The following is a 25310-nucleotide window of genomic DNA, read 5'->3' as shown; positions in this document are numbered from 1 at the left end:
ATTCAAAATCATTTGTGTTTCCCATAAACTCTTGGACATCTGGCTTCCACTAGAGCATGGCCAATCTATCACCTTCAAAGGCAATACCTTTGATGAAAACTGACTGTTCATCCCTCATCAACTGTCTATACCTTATTAGATAGTGATGAGGGATAGTGAGCCCTCCCCATTCAGTGATGGAAGACAGAATGGCCTGATTTTGTGCAGAAAGAAACAGTTTTATAATTTTTTAAGGTCTTTTTAGAGTTCTTGTGTTTTCTTATTTATAGAATTTTATGGTTTTAAAAATATTTATTAAGAATTAAAAAAATAGCTTTTTGGGTCATTTAGTGTTTGTTTAATAATTTTTTGGTTTTTTAGGGTTTTAGGTTTTGCTTTATTGTTTTAGTTTTTTTTTTTATTAAGGTAAAGTGATTGTTACTTTCTATTAGTTTTATTCTTAGAGGTGGAAGCATGTGTTTGTGGATTTGTTGTAAGATTACTTTCTTGTTTCTTCTATGGTGTAGTTTCACTCCTTGTGTTGTTGTTTTTCACCTATTATTCTTTGTAGGGGTGGATTTAAGGAAAGATTATGTGTAAAATTGGCTTTGTCGTGGAATATATTGTTTGCTCCGTCTATGGTGATTGAGAGTTTTGTTAGGTATAGGAGCCTAGGCTAGCATTCATGTTCTCTAGAGGTGGAATAGATGCTGGTATTAATATCTTTTTATGAAAATACATCCATGAGTTGAGAGAGGAGGACTTCCACTGGCCTTTGTACCCTAGTGCCATGTTCTAGGTGCTGCTAGTGAATGGGGAACTAAGTGACACCCCAGTGACAACAGAAAACACCTCTTTCAGAATCATACCTAAGAATGTCAGGCAGAGTTTATTTTGGCTGACTCATGGTAACCAGATCTTATATAGAAAGGGTGGGACTCATGTATCACTTCAGAAAATGCTTTTAAGCTTAGTCTTATATATTTTACAGAGAAGGAAAAGAGAGAAATAACTTCATGAAGGATAACACCCAAGAAAGCAAATGATCAAGGCAGCTTTACAGCAACACACAAATCTGCCCAACACTAGTGTTTACTAGTGTTTGTTGGTGTTAAATAGCCAAGGAGGCTACTGGACCATAGAGGGGCTGGAGAAAGTCAGATTGCTTTTTGTTATTGTTTTATTTTAACATTTCCCTTTTGAATTCAGCCAGTCTCATTTTAGATTTTTCCTGCTGCTAAGACAACTAGTGTTCTCTGGTACATTCAACCTTACTGATCTCCAGGCGACTAGACTTGTCAGGGTCAGAGTGGAAACTGGATATTTTACAACCAATTATCTGGGCCACTTGCCTACCGCTGGTCACCTCAGTTTCTCTACCTAAATTCCTTACTGATAATTTCCTCAGCATGCAGCATGCAGCCTGCCATGATTCACAGACAGGTACAACAACTGCTTCTGCCTCAGTATTAAATTCAAGTCCTTTCTCTTCTTCAGGAATGTTAATATTTGACGATATACAAATGCATTTATCTGAGAAAGAATGGGCTATGCTAACCCATCGAAGAAGACACTCTACAGTGTTGTAATGCTGGTCATCTACAAGCTAACCACCTGTCTAGGTTAACTGATTAACTATAACTCATTTCCTTTGTGTATACATTGTGTAACCTGGACTGTAATGGTGAAAAATACACCCTGGGAGATATTACCTTTTGGGTTATAATTGATTTAGATTTAGATTGCTTCTTCACTGTTGAAGCAGGAACTGCTACAGAAAAAAAAATTCTATGTTTTTTTTTTTTGGGTTATTTGTTTTCTTTGTTTTTTAAAGATACAATTTCTCTGCATAACCCTGGCTGTCTTCAAGATCAATCTGTACAGCAGGTTTACCACAAACTCACCTGCCTTTGGCTCCCAAGTTCTGGGTTTAAAACATCACCCACCACCATCATCCAGCTCAGTGTGAAAGTTCTTAATTTTAGTGAGGATCAATTATTTCTCTTAGAATGAATATTTCTTCCATGAAATCTAGAACTCTTAACTCTATTAATCATACATATACTCCAATTTTCCTAAATCTTTTATTTTGTTCTTACATTAAGTCCATGCCCTTGTGAATTATTTTACATACAGTATGAAGTTGAGATTGAGTGTGAGGCTTACTCTTTTACCTATTATGTGTCACTGCTCTCGGGTGAAACAAAACATACAGCACAAATTACATATATGCATAATGTTATAAAACTATGGTGTATATATTATATATAATTTATTTTATATGTAATATATTTTATCATTTATAATATTTTGTTATATAATATACTTTAAATGTAGTTTAAATAGACTTTAAAGTGAATTACAGGGTGTGATCCAACAATAGCTGTCTACCAACTGATATTCTAAGAACATAATAGTTATTCAGTCAATGAGGTGGATTGTCTCAGGTAGTCTCCAGTGTATTATCGAATACTGAAAATGGCCTGTATTGACAGTGAAGGAATGGGCTTCCCAATGAGGGCAAACAGGCAAAGAAAACAAACTTTCTTCTTCCACGTCTTTCATATAGGTTGCAGAACATTTATATAAGTGTGTGCCAGGTTTAAGGTGACTTTTCCCACTTGAAAGATTCAGATTCAAAATGGAGCTTGCCATTTCAAAGTATTAAGAAAAAAAATCCTTTAACGTCTTGCTCAGTCAGTTGGATTTTAATTAATTCTTGATGCAGTAAAGTTCAAAACCAAGAACACTCATCACATTGTCCAATTGGCTCCCCATAATTTATTGACATTTATAGCCTTCCTTCATTGAATTGCTTGTGTATTTTGTTGAAAGTTACTTCGCAATTTGTATACATATGTCCAGACTGAGCTGTTTGACTTTTTGTTGTTATTATTTAACTCTTAAACAATTATAGATAAGCCCTCATATCTATTACACAATATTTTTTCTACTTTATTCATTCTTGTTATTCTTTGCATTGTGAAGAAAGAGATGGCTCAATTCTTGAACAGTACATGTTAAACTTCCCGTTCTGTTTATAGCACCAAATATAGTTTAACAAAAAAACTGTCTAATGCCAGGCAGTGAGGGAACAGGTCTTCAATCTCAGCATTTGGGGGTTGGGGGCATAGGCAGGCGAATTTCTGAGTTTGAGGCCACCATGATCTACAGAGTGAGTTTTGGGAAAGCCAGGGGTAAACAAACAAACTTTGTCTAGAAAACAAAACAAAACAAAACAAAACAAAAAAAAAAAACAAAAGATCAAAAAAACAAGAATAAAAACTTACTTGTATCTCTAGGTCTTCCGGTCTCTTTAGACCCTGAATACATATCACACACACACACACACACACACACACACACACACACACACACACACACACACACACATGCACCCTCACACGCAGAAAAACACCGTTCAGATTTTAAAATACATTATCTGACTCACTAAGAAATAAAACTACATCAGTGTTCCTGGTGCCAGAAACCTTTAATCATAATACAAATTTAGTTGAACATAAATGATTTTATACAGGAGAGAATCCTGTTTAACTGTATTGAATGTGGGAGGCCATTCCTTCAGAAATGTCACCTCATTAAGCACCAGCTGACCCACATTGCTGACCATCCCTATACATGTAACCTGTGTGAGAAAATGTTTAACAGACAATCAAGGCTTCTAAGACACCAGAACGTGTCAGAAAACAAGAATAAAAACTTACTTGTATCTCTAGGTCTTCTGGTCTTTCTGGTCTCTTTGGACCCTGAATACATATCACACACACACACACACACACACACACACACACACACACACACACACACACACACACACACACATGCACCCTCACTTAGTCAAAAAACTCAGACAGAATTGCCAAGCTAAGGAAAATTAGCATATTGCAGGGACAGAATGTAAAGAATGTTTAAAATCTAGAAAATTTGGCAGAGTTATGTTTCATATAAAAAAAAAGATAAAATAGAATAATAAGTTGCTTCCCACTGTCTTTCATTATCTGTGTTATCCACACATTTTTTTTGTATTAGGAATAAAAGAAATGAGTATTTGTTTGACATTTGTATCCAACCTATGTTTTTGTTTGACATCTGTGTCCATAGCAATGTTTTCTTAGACACTATCCTCTGGTTTCAGGTACCATGGACTATGATTTAATTCTTCACTTTTCTCAGAAGAGATGTAAAATGCTATTAGGGCACTTGAAGTCAGAAAGAATTAATATTCATGGCATAGATTCAGTGGCTATAATGTTGACTGTCATACAATACCAAAACAAAGATTCAGGTAAATTTATGAACAAGAACACAAGACTGTGTCTTCCTTCAGTGTTACCATGGTAGTTGTCACTTCAGTCTCTCCCTTGACATTGTCTATTTTCATGGAAGCTTGGGGAACACAAGAAGACCTGAAAGCCAACACAAACCTAAGAAACTTGTAAGCATTTGAAGTCCACTTACAGATCTCACTGTCCATACTAGTTATCCATCTCTGTGGAAGTAAAAGAGAGCAGTAAAGTGACTTTGATTATTTTGGCTTTTATTACACACACTGGAATTTTTAAATGATTGCATACCACTCCTGTGCCTAAAGGGATGTACAATTTGTGATTTCTTAATTTTAAATGAGTATAGCAGTTTTCTCTATAGAAAAGTTTGAGCATTAATTTATTGATAAGGTCAGTGCATGGGAGCTTATGTACCCTCTCCAACATGGTATGCATCTGATACTCGAGGGTCTCATCCACTAGTAGTCTGGCAGAGAAAGACATGTGGCTTATACATTTGGTCCCAATTAGAAGCAGGGTAGATTGAATCCCAGGTTTATGTTGAAATAACAACTGCTTGGTCAGGAGGATACTTCTTAAGATGGCCATGTAGTCAGAGAAGTGAATCCTGGCTTGTGAGTTCATGAAAGACAAATTATATTTTGCTAGCTACTTTAAGCAACATAGTAGGTTCACACACCAAGACACACAGACACAGACACAAACACCAATACAAATTCACTGTAGGATCTCAGATAATAAAATTCTCCTTAATAATAATTGTTGAGATGAGTTTTCTCTAACACCAGAAAATAAACTGTCCTGGAGCTGATTTTTTTAAATTAGTTAATCAATCAACATCCCAAACCTAGTATTCCTTCTCTTCTCTGCTCCCTGACTTTTCCTCCACTTCTGCTACCCCAATCCACTCTTCCTCAATTTTTCTTCAGAAAAGAGATCTTCCATGATAACTTCTAGTTTTGGCTATTGTAGTTGCACATCCACTCATATTGATGATAGACAAGGCCTGGCAGAATTTCATTCCATTGGCTATGGAAATAGAGCTAAGTGGAAGATAGGCTATGTGAACAAATCTTAACAAAAATTTACCCTCATTAACCATAAACTCTTTTTTATTTCTCTTTTAATTAATTAGGTATTTTCCTCGTTTACATTTCCAATGCTATCCCAAAAGTTGCCCATACCCATCCCCCCACTCCCCTACCCACCCACTCCCCGTTTTTGGCCCTGGCGTCCCCCTGTACTGGAGCATATAAAGTTTGCAAGTCCAAAGGGCCTCTCTTTCCTGTGATGGCTCACTAGGCCATCTTTTGATACATATGCAGCTAGAGACAAGAGCTCTGGGGTACTGATTAGTTCATATTGTTGTTCCACCTATAGGGTTGCAGTTCCCTTTAGCCCCTTGGGTACTTTCTCTAGCTCCTGCATTGGGGGCCGTTTGACCCATTCCAATAGGTAACTGTGAGCATCCACTTCTGTGTTTGCTAGGCCTCAGCATAGTCTCACAAGAGACAGCTATATCTGGATCCTTTAAGCAAAATCTTGCTAGTGTATGCAATGGTGTCAGCATTTGGAAGCTGATTATGGGATGTATCCCTGGATATGGCAATCACTAGATGCTCCATCTTTTCGTTACAGCTCAAAATTTTGTCTCTGTAACTCCTTCCATGGGTGTTTTAACTATATTAAAAGTACAGCTTTACATTTTTCTCTTTAATATTTTTACATTTTCTACATCTTCCAAGCCTGGTGGACAAATTGCTCTTTTAGTCAAATTGTACTAATTCATACCAATATTGTCCAGGGAAGTTTCTTGGTAAGCCCTTTAGAGCATCAGTTTCTTGCTTTCAGCTCTTCCTTCATCATGAGGAATAAAGTATAAACACAGTACATAGCCACAGTTTCTGTCATCGATGAGGACTTGGTCTGTGAAAGATACTATGCAGATTCTTAGCCTCTGAACTTGGCAATGGTTTACAGATGCTGATGTGAGCAAAATGAGGAACTAAAGGACAACTTTGGTAGGTCTCAGGTCTTCTTGTGCACATTGTTAACAGATAATAATATGGGGAATGAGATCTAGTTTTTTAGTGCAGAGTCATTTGTCCCTGGTCAATATTAAAAGTTTTAAACATTTCTTGAATATCATCTACTGAAATTTAATAAATTTTAAATTTAAATTATGTAATTATAACAAAAAGAAAAACAACAGCAATTAATAAATAATAATAATAATAATAATAATAATAATAATAATAATAATAATAATAATAACAATAATACAGTGAGACTGATGAGCCTGCAGTGACAGGACTTGAGCGTCTATGATAGAATTTGAGTCAGGCATTGTGTACTCACACATTAATTATGAGGATCTTGCTTAATTTTGTGTACATAGAACTGGATTATCACATGGATCTTTTCCCCCTCTTAAATTCTGAGCATGTGAAGAAAAGTGATGTTTCTCTTTCTTATACAATTAAACAGATTCCATAAAAGCTTATCTTCTCCCACTTCTAAATTAGCATTTTCGTTTAATTTATTGCCATGTTGTATGCTTTAACTGTTTGGTAGTTGTCTGTTAATTTTTGATTTATCATACATATAAAGCAAGTTTGATAAAAATTTGGTACGGAATTTTATGCATTTTATAATTGTAAAAATATTATTTCCACTCAACTCAAAGTGCTCTGTGTTTATAAATTGGCCTCTCAGTTAGTAATACACAACACAAATTCAATTCCACTTAACCCTTCTGAAAATGAACTTGCATGGTATTGTCTGATTTGAAGCTAATAAATCTATTTAACTAAACCAGAGACATTTGTGTTAGGAAGGAAACTACTACTGTCTGTTGTTTAGAAAATGGAAAAGTTACTTCTACAGTAAAAGAAAGAAAGGAGGGCCTGCCTTCAGCAATTGTGGGAAGTCTGTGTTGCATGTGCATTTTTCAGTTCAGCAGCATCTAGGGCACTCAGAATACACAGAGATTTCTTCATATGTGGCGAGAAAAACCAAATCTACAGGAATCCCAGGCAAGTGCTTCAAGCGAAGTCTTAGTCGAGCGAAAGTAGATGTAAAACCTCCCTTCTGCATGGGAGGTTTGTAGGAAACAAACAAGCTCCAAATCCTATAAATGTAGTCTCTCTGAAACTTCCAGTAGAAGGTCTATTTGTTTTTATATGATTTTATACATTTTAATGTACTTACATTATGGGTACATGTGTTTGATTAAGTACATATGTGTGTAACTGTGCACAAACCACTGCACATGTGTAGAGATTGCAGGACATTGTGGAAGAGACAATCCTCTTCTTCTACCATGTATATTATTTCAGAGATGAAGTTCAGGTACGCGGTCTTGAGTGGCTAGTAACCTTACTTGAGTGGCTAGTGGGCCACCTCATACATTCCTTGAGCTTTAATTCTTTACATCCTCTGAAGATTGCCTGTTCATTCATCATGTCAAAACCCACAGAGACTATGAAGGTGGTCATGCTGCAAACCAGCATGAGTATAGAAAATGAAGCAACCAAGTATAAATGAGCCATTGATATTTCTTATCATCCTATCACTCCCATAGGTCGAAGTGGTTAAAACTCTCACCCAAGGCCTTCTACTATCAGTTGCATTGAACTAAAAGTGTCTGTAGCAGTATCTGTATGCACAGCGCCTGCAAGGTCTGAGATAGAAAGAGCCCAAGCAATGAGAGGGAAGGGCGTGCATGCCACTATCTTTATCTCAGAAGTTATTTCTAGTTTGTAGCTTGGAAAGGAAAACATTCAAATTTCCACTAGGGTATCACTGGGTATGCAAACCATGCTTAAATCTAAGTCTCTAGTTCAGCATTGCCTGGCAAATGAAAATCAAACTGGATAATAATCTTGGAGGTCCTTTATATAATAAGGTATTGGCAGGGTTCTTTAAAGAATACCTTAAGGGTCCTTTGTTTATATATTATGGTTTGCAGTTTTTTTTGTTTTTATGGGATTTCTGAGTGTTTGTGAACATATATGTCTCTGTGTCTACATGTATATTTCTTGTGCTTTTTCTTTGCCTCTTTTTTATTATGTTTGCTTTGTTCTGTTCTGGTTCATTTGTTTATTTTGTATCTTAATCTTCATTATTATTGTTATTAGTATCATTAATAGTATCATTATTATTTAGATGCCTGTTTGTATTTTAATAAAGGGAGAAAGAAAAAGTGTGAATTTGGGTGGGTCGAGAAGTGGAGAGGTTGTAGAAGGATTTGGGGGGACAGTAATCTGAATCTATTGAATGAAAAACTGTATTTTCAATGAAAAGTGTCTTCCCAGAAATTTTGATCTTACTATTAGTACAAAGGAATCAAAAACTTATTTTTTAAAGAATCATATTGTATACAGAGGAAAAAAATGAGAGCTTTTCCAACTGAGAAATATTTCATTTTGCAAGTATAGTAAGGACCCTAGAGTTAATAATCAAGAACACAGAGCACAACACAAAGCAGAAAAAAGTACAAAGCACACACAAATATACAGGCAGGAATCAAATTAGTCAATTTATTGACCTTTTTAATGGAGCACAAATCCTCATCCATTCTCCATTCGGACAAAACAGATTTGCTGTTGTCTCCAATGACTTTGAGTAGGAATTCATCCAGTAACCTTTCTCATCTATTTCATTAGAGCTGACTCATCCCTGCTAAGATTCCAGGACAGGAAAAATAGACTCCATCATCCTCTTGGGTATGTGTGTTTCCAAGTTCCTTCATATATATTCTTCCTTATGCTTGGTGAACCCCTACATTAAATTATTTTTTCCTACTTCATAACTATAATTTCCTACTGTTATAAATCCTAACATACATACCTGACATAAAGATAGTCTTAGACAACTCCAGATGATCACATGATTAGACAACTAAAATAGATCACATCTATCCTAGTACAGTTCTGGAAGGCAGAAATTGTAAAAATCAAGGAGCTGGCTAGTCTTACTAGTATTTCCTGGCACTGTGAATGGCAACCTATAAGTTCTAAGTCCTTGTGACACTTTCATGGGAGTTGTCTAGGACTATCTTTATGTCAGGTATTTATGTTAGGATTTATAACAGTAGGAAATTATAGTTATGAAGTAGGAAAAAAATAATTCTATGTAAGGGCTCACCAAGCATGAGGAAGAATATATATGAAGGAACTGTAGCATTAGAAAGGTTGAGAACCACTCTCTGGATGCTTGAAAACAGAAAGCATAATGGAGTCATAGGCTGGTCTTGGCATCAGTCTGATATCTGCTTCAGACTAATATCTTGCTTCCTTTTGTTTCTTGTCACCATGAGGGGAATAACCTAGATAGTATAGTCAAAGGACAAATCTGAGGACATGTTCAGAATCCATTTTGTGAAAACATGTGCTGTTGTATCATTTGGAAAGGGCTGTCTTTGAAACCAGTGCATGCACATGAGTGCTTTGGTGCTTTGCTCTTTCTTTCTTTCTTTCTTTCTTTCTTTCTTTCTTTCTTTCTTTCTTTCTTTCTTTCTTTCTTTCTTTCTTTCTTTCTTTCTTTCTTTCTTCCTTCCTTCCTTCCTTCCTTCCTTCCTTCCTTCCTTCCTTCCTTCCTTCCTTTCTTTCTTTCTTTCTTTCTTTCTTTCTTTCTTTCTTTCTTACTATCTTTCTTTCTTATTTTATTTTATTTTTTTTTTGAGGCAGGTTTTCTCTGTGTAGGCCTGGCTGTTGTAGAACTCATTCTGAAAACCTGGCTGGCCTTGAACTCATAAATTTGCCTGCCTCTTCCTACCAAGTCCAGGGAATAAAGGCTTGCAACACCACACCCAGCTTCTTTGATTTTTTTTATTCTGCTATTAACTTAATGTTCCCAATGTTGTTTATTTTATTATTTTATTTTATTAGATATTTTCTATATTGACATTTTAAATGTTATCCCATTTCAAGTTTTCCCCTCTAAAAACCCAATAACATGTCCCTCCTCCTCCTACTGACCAACCTAAGCATTCCTGCTTCCCTGTCCTGCCATTCCCTTACGCTGAGGTATAGAGTCTCTCAGGACCAGGATCCCCTCCTCTCACTGTGTCCATCTAGTCCATCATTTGCTACATATTCGGTGGCAGCGATGGGCCCCTCACTTTGCATTATTTGGTTGGTCTTTTTTTTTTTAATTACATATATTTTAACTTACATTTCAAATGTTGTATTCTTTCCCAGTTTCCCACTCATCCAGAAACCCCCTATCACATCCTCTGTCCCCCTGCTTCAATTAGGGTGTTCCTTCACCTGTGCACCCTCTCCCACCTCACAGTGTGGTGGCTAACAAGTTTATATCTCTGTATCCTTATCATTCAACACCATATTGGGGATCCTGCAGCTTATAGGGAAAAGATGTCCAGATTCTGAGAACTGCAGGGTACCATCCAATACATCAATCTCAAGCCACATGTGGGTACATCTTCCTAAAAAACGTGTCGTCCTGTTAATAGCTTTCAGTTGGATCTTTAAGTACCTCAGCCAAGATTGAGGTGACTGCTCCCTGCATAATCACTGCCCACTTCATTTTGGGGAGCATCTGTGCCAGGAAGTCAGGGTAGATATCCACATAGTTGATGCGGATTTCAGTGGCCTGCAGGCACAGATGGAAGTCATGCATGTCCAAGCCTTACACATTTGAGCTTAGGAGATAGTATGTGAGCAGTTTTATGTTGTCATTTTGGATTTCTGCATAGGACATATTGTCTTTCATTAATTTTGGGATTTATTTATATTTTAAATGATAGCTCCTTTCCCATTTTCCATTCAACAAATCCCCAACCCATCCACCATCTCCTCCCTTCCCTTTGAAAAAAGGCTTAGTTTATATTATATTTCTATATTGCACTCCATCACTGAGTGAAATCAAGACAGGACACATGTAGGAGTATAGGCAGGGTACATGGAGAAAGGCTGCTTATTGGATTGCTTTCTCAGCACAGTTTTCTCAGCTTTTTTTCTTACAAAATTTGAAAGCTTTTTTTTTTAACTTTTATTTTAATAACATACCCACAAACACACACACACACACACACACACACACACACACACACACAAGACATAAGATCACTAAAGAACAAGCGAAATGATTGTAAAGCAATGTCCTAAATGTATTTCATTATCTCCAGTGCCACATTTATAAGTCAATTCTAGAGGCCTTATGTCTAATCATATTTGGCAAATGGATATAACCCATTATGCAGAATTTGGAAAACTAAAATATGAACATGTTTGTATCGATACTTGTTCAGGATTTCTTTTTGCTTTTTTCTGCTTCTCTCCATAAAGGAAAGGTTTCTAAAAACGTAATTGATCATTGCCCACAAGCATTTAATGCAATAGGATTGCCTAAACATATCAAAACAGATAATGGGCTATCCTATTCTAGTAAAAATTTTATTTCATTCTGTAAGGAATTTGGAATCAAACATAAAACTTGAATTCCTTATAAGCCCATGGAAACGGAATAGTTCAATGTGCTCCTCAGACCTTAAAGAATTGGCCTTTTATGACAAAACAGTGGCAGTTATATCCCCCAAGGTCACCAAAGGCGCATCTTGCCTTTACTTTATTTGATCTAAATTTTTTGCAAACTGATATTAAAGGTCAGTCTGCAGCAGATCACCACTGGCATCCAGTTACTTCTAATTCTTATGCATTGATAAAATGAAAGGACACACTAACTAAGGAATGTAAGGGTCCAGATCCGATTCGAATCTGGGGAAGGAGCTCGGTTTGCGTTTTTTCATGTGAAGATGGAGCACAGAGGCTGCCCAAGAGATTAATTTGTTAGCTGAACACAGATCCTGAATCTTCTTATAAGTATCACTCTGAGAACTAAAATTCCTCTTTTGCATAGAATTTAGTTGGGGACTCAGCCTCCCAGAAAAGCTGTTTTCTTGCTACTCTCAGAGCTTTGCAATTTGCAACTGAATAATGTATCTGGACTTCCCCAAAAGAAGCTTTGCATTGCTACTTTCTCATTGTCTGGGTCTCTTTTTCTTAAGCAGGTCATTCAACATCCTCCAATCAGACTGCAGGGGGAGTGCATCCCTGCAAACAAAGGCTTAAGGTGGCAACTGCTATTTTCATTCTAAAGACATTCTACCATGCATTTTGGCTTTAGGTCTGATTTGAAAAATAGGTTTATTAGAAGGGCTAGGAAGGCAGATATTTCAAATATTAGAAGAGATTGGTTTTTATTCTGATAGATGGTCTTAGTCCCTTTGCTGGTCTCTGGTTCTCCATCCTTGCTGTTATTGCAAGCTCCCCTAATTTCCTCAGGCTGTGGGAATAACAGAGATGAGGAGGATGACCTGCAGCTCCTAATATAGCCTAAAAGCCACAAATTGTGTTGTTACCAGTGGTATAATTCTTGTTGAGGCCTTGCTAAATCTGCTGTTGGCAATACTCCTTTAGGAGATGCACAGTACTGAGAACTGTGCATACTGATTCGTGATGATATGAATACAGTATGGGTACAGCTTCGGTGCAGATATTTACTGTATAATATCATGGGTATTCCGTGTTCTTTGTCTAATATCCACGTAGCAGTGAGTGCATACCATGTGTGTTCTTGTCTTAGGGAGAGATGTTCCAAATGTATCTGTTAAATCCATTTGGTCCATGACTTCTATAAGTTTCACAGTGTCTCTGAGTTGAATGGTAGGGATATAAAGTAGGGAAAGAATTTGTTCAACCCATATTACATGAAAAAAATTAAATTAATATATACTTTTTTTAATCCAAAAAGCATGCCTATAGACCCATCTAATGTAGGGAGATCCTATTTGATGTTTCCTCTTCGTAGGTGACTCTAGATTTTCACAAGTTGGCATAAGATTACTAGCACACTCAGATTAACATAAACGCATTTTCAGTCATGTCTAAAACCATCATACCAATCGACCGAGATATTCTCTGTACATTCCATGGGCTAAATGTCAGAAACATGTGTGTTTTACAGTGTGTCTCAGCTTTAAAGTGTAAATCCTAAAAGGAGGGCCATGGTCAACCTTCCTACTTCCTGCTTCTAGGCCACTATTTGCTGCTCTGTGGCACTACAAAGGCTTCTTCGTTAATCAGGTACCACTGTGCCATAGATATCTTGAAGTGACAGAGTGTACAAGCATCCATGGGACCTAGATGCTGATGAGAACACTCTTACACCATCTCCTGCCTTCACAACATACTTATTAAGATGGTGAAATATTGGGAAAGTCATGGTAGAACAAATTCTTTAAAGCCCAGTGCTGTTCTCAACAGTCATCTCCTGATTTTCTATATGGACCTCATATGTTACACTTTGAAGTCAACCCACAATCTCATGTTTCTTGTGAAAGTCATTAGAGTGTCAATTAAATCTAGACTTTGGGAATATATCAATAAGTCTGCATTATCTTCATATTCCCTGCCCTTAATTATGGTAACCTTGCCAAGAATAGATGTCTCACCATTCTCACTGACAGTTTACCTGGTAAATAGATAGTTGAGAAAAAGACATTCTTCTAAGGCCCAAATAGCCTAGTTAATCAGTATATGAGAAGCAGGGCTGACATCACTCAGCACAAAAGCTAAAGAGAGTCTCTTGTTTTGTGGAGAACTGAGAGAACAGCAGGGAAAGGGGCCTTAATGATAGTCAGTCCAGACCTAGAGGCTGGGTCTAACAGCATCCAAAGGAATACAGGCCAATTTCCTCCAGCTTCCTGGAGGAGCACTGTTTCTCTTCAAAATGTGACAGGGATGGCACCCACAAGGGGGAAGAATGCAGTGTGTTCTAGACTTAATTTGAGCCATCAGGGTAATGATCCTCCCACATTTCCCTTGCTATTACAAATGATCAACCTCAATAGGGGTCATGTACGCTCTGCTGACACCAGAATCTCTAATTGCAAAACCCTTACAGGAAAGACCAGTTTTCCTCCACTCTAAGGATAAAAAGCAAGGATTGGGCTCATATCGCTAAGCATTTTCTGACTAGCTTTGAGAGAACAGCGTGGTCCAAGGCCCAGATTTCAGATTTGGTGATTACTGACAGTTTAAAAAGTAAGTACCTGTAACGTTTGCTCTGTGGTACTGAAAAATATTGTCCCCAAATGTATGAACACAAAACGGTGAGCATGTAGCCTAAGGAGCAACATTTCCCTGATTTAACACCAGGCACTTGGCATTCATTCTATACACAGAAATACCCCCCGAGTCTCCAGACCACCCTCCTCAACTGTACATTACAAGCATTACAAGTTTTTGTTATAGCCCATAAGATACAAGTCTTCAAGAAAACACAATCAGACACAAGGCAGAAACAAGAACTCATGTATTGATCAAATTGCATTATCAATAAAAAAATGTCAGCAATGGGTTGACATTGCTTAGTTTCTGCATAAAATTGGTATAAATGGACCTAAAAGTTCTGTAACAGTTCAGGAGTACAAGAAAAACAAGATTATAATTTCTTAGTAATAAAGAGAGAAACACTTTCTGTTAAAGTATTCAAAACCCTGTCTAAGGTAGATTTGTCACTCAATGGTAGTATTTGATTTGTAACTTCAAAAGCTGACCCGTCCAGCAGGTCCAGTTATTCGAGGGTCTCGAGAGGACTTTCTCCTAAGAAATAAATGGGGTGTAGAGAGAGATGAGGATATTGTGCGAACAAAGATATGGAAATGTTCTGAATTACATCAGGACCCCAATGTATTAGCCATGACCAAGGTTTAAATGCACAAGCAAAAGGGGAAGTGCCTTTCAGCAGGAGAAATGGGGCAGAAGCAATGCACCTCAGCAGGAGGGATGGGGCAGCAGGGTGAGGGGGGGAGAGGAAGTACTTCTCAGCAGGAAGGAAGGGGCAGCGGAAATTTTTCTTTTGGCGACTACTGGTGGAAGCAGGAACTTGGCGTTATCAGGGTACATCTTTAGGTCAGGACATCCAGCACTGACTTAGGGTTGGAACAATCTGTAGTTGTTCTCAGAGCAGTGAGTCTGTGGCCTGCTTTTGACCCTCTTTTCTTATGGGGGCGGGGGAGGTGGAGAGACCCAATTCAGAGATCAGGACAATAGCATTGCAGTAATAGCTCCCAACAAAAAGCATAGATGCACTCCCCACCACCAGAAAATTAAAAAAAACAAAACAATACAAAACAAAACAAAAACAAACAAACAAACAAACAAACAAGCAAAAAAAGCAAAAGATACTCCAATGCACTGTATCTGCTTTGTTGTGAGTAAATCCACAAACATGAATGGATAGCAACACAGGAAGGAATTATGCACAGCAAGGCACACACACACACACACACACACACACACAAATGTAAAAAGAAACAGTCCAGTCAAGAAGCTATTGAAGAGAGTCCTTTAAAATTTATGATAAAGAAGATGAAGTGTATTTCTTCACAGTTGATGATTTCTGGTGGAGGGCAAGGAAGATTCATTTTTAGAGCTTGTGTTTGATATTTTCTAGGTTCTTCTTTTTATACTCCAAAACACTAGATAGGACAGAAATAAAGGTAGAGAGAGGAATTAGAAAATCTCTGAATCTAATTTTTTTCCTAGTGCTTTTTCTTTAACTATGGATATGAAAAAACCACAAGCAACTTGCTTAACCAACCACCAAACACCAGACAAAATGTACTAGCTTTGACACTCAATCTTGTGCAAAGTAATGCAGCAGGAGTTTTTCACTAATGTATGTTGTATGTAAATATAGTATTCCACCAAACTTAGTAACTCTGTATTCCATACTTCCTGCATTCAGCTGTTCACTATTTTAATATTAGTCATACCTATTCCATGCTGTGCCATGTGTTTTGATGCAATTAAGTTTCATCTGGGGACCTCATATGAAATGCAAATATTGTGTGTAAATCTCCCTTAGTGTTACTTCATAAACATGTTTCATCTATGGAGTAACAGTATTAATGCTTTCTGTTTGAAGTACACTTTCAGCGTGCATAAGTAGATACTCCACTTTAGTATTTTATGATACACTAAATATAACATATAGTGTATACTTAGAAGATGAATCCAGTAAAGGATTTTTAAAATGTTGTGTGAGGGCTTTGTGATTTAAAAAAAAAGTGTTCTCAATAGTATTGGCTGAGATTCTGCAGTCTTGTGTGTGCTCTTTTCTAATGAATCATAATTAACGTTTATGCTGAGACTCGGGGAGGCAGGCTTATCAGTAGAAAGAAAGCCATTATCTTGGAATCTCTCCTTTTATAAGTACTCCTATAAGTATATAAATGTCTGGGTGGCCAATTAGACAGAAACCATGTCTTGGTATACTTGTTGCAATCTGATAGCTTTGTCGTAACCAATCACAACACCTCTCAGGACTTGAATTAATGTAACTTCCTAAAATGTCCAAGAATTACAAAGACACACACCAGGTACATGCACACCACAAATTCTGACTCATTCTCTGATTCTGAATCTTCCTATGACTGTCCTTGTGACTCTGCCTCTCCTTCTTTTTCTGCCTCTACATTCTCTACCTCAGCCTGTATCTGAACCTCTGCCTCTGCACCTTCCTATGCCTTTGATTGTCCCACTGCTACTTATTAGTGCTGAGATAACATACAGGTTAGTTTAGTTTTAGAATTGATCTACTGTGGAATTGGTTTTCTATGAACATTAAGTTGCCTCTCTACCTTGTACTAAAACTATTTGATTGAATTTGAATCTTCAGTATAATGAGAGATGTAACCCAAATTCATAGGGCAACAATGTCTAGGTAACTGTCTGGCATTGAACAGTCACTCCACTGTTCTGAACAAACTGTTTGTAACCAGTAGTTTAAGCACAGGCAGATAGCATAAGTGTAAGTATGCAAGCCTGTCTTGATTTCAATGTGATAAAGATCGGGGGCCAAAACTACAAAAGGAGGTAATGGTTTCTTTCTGTTTACAAGTCTCAGCTTGTAAATTGCATGACCTAGGAAAGTCAGGACAGAACTTAATTCAGAGCTGGTAAGTAGAGGCAGAAACTGAAGCAGAGACTATGGAAGAACTCTGGATTACTTTCCTCCAAGTCATAGGTATGCGAGGTCCTAGGGGATGCAAAACAGAAAAGAAAGAAAAAATAAGTACCAAACATATCACAATGGTTGACCTACATGCATACTTTAAAGTCTGCTCTTGATAATATTTGTGTTCATTTGGAAATCAAGTTCTACATGACAATTGGTAAACAGCATACTTTTCATTATTTCTATTGGATGGACATTTTTACCTGAAGGAGTGTATTTGTTGGATGTGAACATTCCTGGATTACATGGAGGTCCTAAGTTAGCTTGTATCAGGTCCCCTGGAACAGGACTTACATGTGGCTGTGACACACAGGATGATCACTGGGAATTGAATCCCAGACCCTCTGCAAGAGCTTCCAATGATCTTATACTCTGAGTCATGTAAAGTTCTCCACATTTCTGGAGAGAGAAGGAAGGTGTAGGAAGAGAACATTACTCAAAATGTCCAAATTCATCTAAGAATAAATTAATGCTTGCAAGGGTCTGTCAAGATACACAACAAAAACAAGAAAAAATTAGAAGGTGTGTAAAAATTGAAAAGAATGTTTGTTTCTGCTCTGTTGTGTGTTCTGACCAGGACTAAATGAACACACTAAATGAAGCTGCACTGAGAAGCATAAAGAAGGGAGGTACCACACTCTGACATGTACTAAGGTTGTTTCAACTGTATTTGTGTAATCCTTCAGGGGCTTCCTGTCAAAAATAAACCCCCTTTATCAAATCCCCAACAGTAAATTCTGTGTGTCTCAATTGGAGACTGGGCAGAAGATATGTGAGATGCACCAGGAATGATTAAACTTTATGTTCTCTTGCTCAGAAACCATTTTCAGGGATCCTATGAAATCCAAATGTCAGCTCCAGACTGCATAGTATCAGGTTTTTCTTGGCCAATTCAAAATTAGAGCCAATATCTAAAAAGATGACTTATTTGTTACACAAAGTTTCTGCTACCAAATAGGAGGTGGCTATGATTCCCAACACCAACACTGTGGATCTCTCTCTCTCTCTCTCTCTCTCTCTCTCTCTGTCTCACTCTGTTTCTGTCTGATTGTGTCTGTGTGTGTTTCTGTGTGTGTCTGTCTTTTTCTGTGAGTCTGAATGTGATTGAGTGTGTGTGTTATTATAATGTAGCCCATTCTTAAAATAAGAAAGGCACTTTCACTTTGTGTTTTTTTTTTCTTTCCATTTTGGCCAAATTGTATTGATTAGCACTGGCTGGCCTCAAATTGGCTATGTATGTATGGCTTTCTTAGAAGTCAAAAGAGATATGATATAAGACCCATAGTCCTCTGGTTAAAAGCAGGAATCACTGTGATACGCTTCCATTTTGTAATATTATAAGGTTTGAACTATATGAAGGTATGTAAGTAGTCTTCAAAATTAATTCCTAGGTGCCAGGGAATGGGGGCAAACACACATTTAATCCCAGGACTTATTATGCTGAGGCAGGAAAATCTCTAAATTCCTTGTCAGTCTCGTCTATAGAGCAAATTCCAGTTCAGCCAAAGATATTCCATGGAATGCAGCCTGGAAAAAAAAAACTTGAAATGAATAAACTTCATAGTTAAGTAATGAATAATTAAAAAAAAAACGCTGCGAAAGATGAGTGAAATATGCAATTATCTAGACATATACCAAATCCATAAGATAAACCATCTAAACAGCACCTTAACACCTTAAGAAATAGAACCAATCATGATAATCTCCCACCAAAACAACCCTGGGACTAGATGGCTGTAGTGCAGAATTCTATCAGACCATCAAAGAAGAACTAATACCAATTCTCATGAAAGTGTTCCACAAATTAGAAACAGAAGGAACAATACAGAATTCATTCTATGAAGCCACAGTTACACTGCATATTCTCCTGTGGAGATGGAATGGTCACTGCCTAATGAGGAACTGGTCACTTCTTCCTTTCATACAGGACTTTGTTTGAGATTATTTTTTGCTTCTACCATGGTTAATATTACAAATAGATTTTAAATACAGTTTTAACATACATGAATTTTTGCTTTAGAAAATATCATGTATATTTAACAGGCTTTTAACAATCATAACTTATATTCACAACATAAAAGCAAAAGTAGTTACAACCTATTTAATCAATGAGAGAAAATTAGAGACTATTCTAACCAAATTGAACCAGGAGGAAAATAAGAACTGTACTGAAAAACTGATTTTTAGTAATAAAAATAACAAAAATAATGATAATAATAATAATAATAATAATAATAATAATAATGAAATATATTAGAAATTAAAAAAATGAATACATATATTTTGCTAGTTTAAGTAAAAAATACTAATGAATAATAAGAAATATGTTCACCTGATTTCGAAATCCCAATCCTCTCATTCTATGAAAATTTTGGTTGGAATTTGAAAGATTAGCTTTGTGAATAGTTGTCCAGGAAATTGACAGATGCCCTTAGGTTATGTTGCTTTCAGTTGTTATGGAGACAATGCCTCAATTACACTCCTTTCTTTGGCTTGCAATTCTAGGTCCTCAGTCTGCCACTGCCTCCACCTCCACCTCCATTTCCGCCTCTGCTCTACCTCTGCCTCCTCCTTCTTCCCCCTTTCCTTGTCCATGTCCCTGTCCCTGTCCCAGTCCCTCTCCATGTCCCTGTCTCTCTCCCTGTCCCTGTCCCTGTCCCTGTCCCTGTCCCTGTCCCTGTCCCTGTCCCTGTCCCTGTCCCTGTCCCTGTCCCTGTCCCTCTCCCTCTCCCTGTCCCTGTCCCTGTCCCTCTCCAGCTCCCTCTCCCTCTAGCCTCCCCACTAGCACACAGATAACCCTCAGATTATTTCAGTTTTAGTACTGATCTACTCTAGAATTATTTTTCCTTCATGTCTACTTCCTTCCTAGCTTGTTGTAAAGCTATTTAATTCAATTTGAATCTTCCACATAATAAGAAATTTATTCAAAATTCATAGGCCAACTATTGCTAAGTAAGTGTCTGGTGTTCATCAACCACTCCACTCTTCTAAAGGAAGTGTTTTGTAATCAGAATTTTAAGCACAGGCAGATATCTTTAGTGTTAGTGTAAAATTCTGTCTTGTGTTCAATGTGATAAAGATCAGGACCAAAACTGTTGGAAACCAGGCCTTACCTAACTTGAACTGTGTTTCACCTGGGAGGCAAACAGAGGCTGAAAAGAGAGGGGAACTATATAGGTGAGAGAAAAATGGAGCCAAGACAATTTTCTGATCTAGGCTCAAATATTTAATAAAAGTTTTCACTTATAAAGGGGGAAACCCATTCTCTGCCATGCCAAGTTTCTTGCTTTCCTGATACCAAGTTGTCAGCACAGCCTTTTAGCACTAAGTCACCAAATTCACAGATTGCAGTTAACTACAGAAAATCTTGGAGAACCAATTTGGCCTCATGGCAGATGGCAGGTAGTTTCACATCAAAGGAAACTAGCTGAGGAGCTGCACTGCAGGTCGCCATGCCTCAATGGCATAAGGTCTGAACCTGCATAGGTTGGAGGAGGTTATACTCCCCCCCTGTTAATAATATTTTAAAAAGTGCTAAACTGAGGCATAAAATGTATTTATGCTCTATAGTCTTGCCTGGGAGTTATGGTGACTGCAGGCCACACCTCCCTTAGTAAATCTTAGATCTTCCTGAAGCATCAAATTCCATTATGGATGCTACGTGCAACTAGTTTGTGTTATATATCACACAAAACATGGCTCTGTGTTGTGTTATCAATAGTCATGGATTTTGGCATGTACCTCTGTCTTAGATTGGTATGGTTCTGAGATCTGGATGTCTGTCATTGAATGTCCAGTCCTCATTATCACACCTTATTCCCAATTCAGACCAAAGTCATAATATGTACTAGAATGAAGATCAATAACTGCCACCTTCACTGTTGGAGGCAAGGCTGTACATCTGCTACAGTCAGGCTGAAGGACTTGGATGACCTGCTTGAGAAACAAAGTTGGGACAGTGATAAGCAAGAGTATGAAAGTTTCTTTGGAGAAGTCCAGGTACCCCATTCAGTTGCAAATTAGCAATGATCAAGCTTAGTCTTAGAGATTCTGGTGTGGGGAGGTGGCTTTGAGAATTGCAGAAAGGCTGCAGCCTCTCTGAGAGTGGAGGCTGTGCTCCAAATTAAATTTGCTAGCTAATTAAGATTTTAGCTATCTTCCCTAATTCTTCTAATACTGGAATTATTAATAGACCAGTCCAATATTGAATTAGGATACCTGGTCACAGTGAAGTTAGAAGATGAATCACTATAACTCTATCTTGAGACTAATCTTTCTAAATCAGATTACACAGTCTCTACTGTTCTATATCCCATAATTCTTAAAAACCTTGAAGTAAAGCATCTTAGCTTGTCCAAACTGGGAAAATGATAAACAAAGGTAGGTCAAAAACATATACCCAATTCAGCTTTCTTGTCACTACAGTCAGGGCACTAAGCAAACACACCTGTTAGTGTGTCACAAAAATTAGCGTTCATATATCTGCAGCATTCTGTGAAGAGAACCTATTCTTGTCCCTTTCCCAATAAAGTAGCTACTTAGGATCAAGCCATATACCAATAAGTAGATTTTTTTCATTTGACCTAGACATGATTATGTCTCCTATTTAAGATATTATCAGGCATTTTTAAGTTCTTTGACATCCAAATTTCAAAGTTCTTAAAGTGTGATTTAAATAATGTGCATGGGGATATAATTTATCTTGTCCTTTGTTTTTTTAAAAAGAAGAGTTTTTTAAAGTTCCACATTACCCTGTATTAGATAAATTAATAAATTGTTTACAAAACATTTCAAATGCTTTACTGTTATAGTCAGTATTAATATAACAAGGCCAGCGACTAATTACACTTTCAATTGTTTATCTTGAAGAGCGGATTTAACTAGAAAGCTTTAAAATGTATTAATAGTCCCCCTCTTCCTTTCTCTTTCTCACTTCCTCCATTTCCAGCAGCAGTCTTCTTGCCTCTGCAGGTATTTTACACATGAAGTGTCCAAGCAAAATGGCATGTACACAAACAACCATACCCAGCATCAAAGTTTATAAAATAAAAGAAATGATGTGTAGACTATGATAATAATTTTTCTGGGAAAGGTAGTATAGGAGAGAGGAATCACTGTGTGTGGACTCACAAAGACACAAAGAACCCCCCAAATAGATCCAATTTACCACTCCTTAGAAACACAAACACCACATTCAGGAGGAGGGATTTTGAATGAGGAACACTTTCCTTGTCTTTCCAAGTGCTTTGGTGGATGAGCACAACTACAGGAAAATGGTCTCACAGCAGGTAAACTCCCACCACCACCCCACACAAAGGCAAAGTCACCTTGGTGGAACCAGGAGCAAATCACCTGCCTCTGCAGGTTGTTTCTGTTTAGCTGCATTTGGAGAAAGCAGTTGGAGCAGTTGCTGCCTGCTCTTGAGAAGGGCTCTAAGGGTACAATGTATAGGTCTGTAGAATTGCAACAAGTTTGGACCCTAGAAAAGTAATGGGTTGCTGAAATGGTCCTGGACTGTGAATCTTAGGGTCTTGCTAGGGAATTTCTTAATCTACAGTGACATTTAGACATTGGAGCAAGCAGAGGTGCTTTGATCCTTATCTTAGGCACTCAAAGTTGTCCTGGAAGACAATCGTTGTGACTGTTTGTGAGGCTTTGCTGGAGGAGAGGGGATATTGACAGCCCTCTACACGATCTGCATGGCACACAACTAGAGCTTTCTTTCTTATGAAGCATAGAAGTGACTGAGGGCAAAACACCACAGGAGACAACTATATCAGCGTCCCTTAAGTAAAATCTTGCTGGTGTATGAAATAGTGTGCCTTGCAAATACTGAAGTGGGTGCTCACAGTCATCTATAGGATGGAATACAGGGCCCCCAATATAGGAGCTAAAGATAGTACCCAAAAACTGAAGGGGTCTGCAACCCTATAGGCTGAACAACAATATGAACTAACCAGTACCCACAGAACTTGTTCCTCTAGCTGCATATGTAGCAGAAGATTGCCTAGTCGGCTATCATTGGGAAGAGAGGCCCTTGGTCTAGCAAAATTTATATTCCACAGTTCAGGGGAATGCCAAGGCCAAGAAGTGGGAGTGAGTGGGTAGGTGAGCAGGGGGCAGGAGGTATAGGGGACTTTTGGGATAGCATTTGAAAGGTAAAAGAAGAACATATGTAATAAAAAATGTGTGGGAAAATAAAGAGACGAGGTCGTTTCTACAATTAGGAAAAGTCTCATTACTTTATCCCATTAAATGTGCACATTAAAAAAAAAGTGGCTAATGGCTTTGAACAGGATCCTTGCTGAGGACAGGATCTTATAAAGGGTTCCAGATAGACAACTCATTTACAGTTTTACAAGCTAGTACTTATAAACAATTGATCATTGGGAGCGCAAGCTGAGACACCCGATCACTGGGCATAAGTGTTGAGATAATTTGAAGATATTTCCATTGTTTTGAATAATCTGTATGATATTGGATACATTTACTCTATGGAAGGAGTATGTGTGTGGAGTCCCTTGTGTCACTGAAGTAGGAGTTGTAAAACACCTGTGGCGATGATGCAAGTTCATATCTATGATGTGTTTGTGATGTCAGTATTTATAAAGGAGGAGGCATCTCTGAGATGCAATAACACATTTAAAAAAGAAAACCACAAGACAAAACGGAAAGGGAATATTGCCTTATGTTGTTGTATTTCTGTTTTGTGTGTGTTGTGTGTGTGTTTTGTTTTTTGTTTTTGTTTGTTTGTTTGTTTGTTTTCTTATTTGTGTGTATGGTCTGATTTTTGGATTTTTTTCGAGACAGGAATTCTCTATATGCCCCTGGCTGTCCTGGAACTCACTCTGTAGACCATGCTGGCCTTGTACTCAGAAATCTGCCTACGTCTGCCTCCCAAGTGCTGGGATTAAAGCTGTGCACCACCAACACCCTGCAAATATTGCCATTTTTAGTGAGATATTTTTAATGTTTTTTTTACTGATTTATGTAAGATATTTCAAATGGTGTGTCCATTTTTTTTCACGTTGTTGCATTATTCCTTTCAAAGTTTGTTGATTATTGCTAACGAATACAGGATTTAACATCAGGACACTGACATTCTTCTTTTTCATTTCATTCCTCTCCTTTTTTTCTGTTTAACTTATCTGGAAATGGATTTTTCTGTATAGTCCTAGCAATTCTGGACCTTCTTGTGCAGTTCAGTCCTGAATTCAAATCTACTGGATTTTATCACCAAATCCTGAGATTAAACCCCTTTCTAAGCAGACATCAACATTTTTTAAAATTTTCTGTCTCACAATACTTCTTTAGAAGATGTCCTCATCACAGTTCCCAAGTAATGCCTTCAGACACTTCTAACTTTCTGTAGCAACCTTACCATATAGAGCCTATGTAAGGCATCCTGTTGGGTAGCATTCTGCCTTAAGCTGTCCACATCCAAAGTGTTTGTATTCTTTCACAGTGGCCTGTGAGGTTAGTGTGATAAATCTGGGATGAGCTGTCAGGTGAGGAATTATTCACCACTGCAGCCACAAAGCTTGCAGTTTCCACTGCTCCTGATCATGATGCTGCAGAAGGTTTCTTTGATTATCATAGACACTGGCTTCTTATTCCCAAATCTTGGTAGTGGTACTGTATTCTGCCTGTCTGTGTAAACAATTAGACATGAACCATGTCTTAGTATACTGGTTGAATCTTGAGAAGTTTGTTGTTCTTTTCTGCTGGATAGCCTGTTACTGGGGAAATCAGGCCATCAAGATTATTCTTAGCCTGGAAGGTACAGAGTCAGGGTCAGAGGAAGTGTGAAGTCTGGGTAAGGACTAGTTCTTAATCCAGATATTCCCTATGTATAAGAACCGTAATTGTCAACATTTCTCATTAAAAAAAAACACTTGAGGTTTATATGTGTTATTCTCAAATGACAGCTGTAAGTTTTTTCCACTTAAACACACCCCTCAATATACAATAACAGAT

The sequence above is a fragment of the Mus musculus genome, chromosome Y (assembly GCF_000001635.26).
Source record: "Mus musculus strain C57BL/6J chromosome Y, GRCm38.p6 C57BL/6J".
NCBI lineage: Eukaryota > Metazoa > Chordata > Mammalia > Rodentia > Muridae > Mus > Mus musculus.
Note: the sequence above shows the minus strand (reverse complement) of the source record.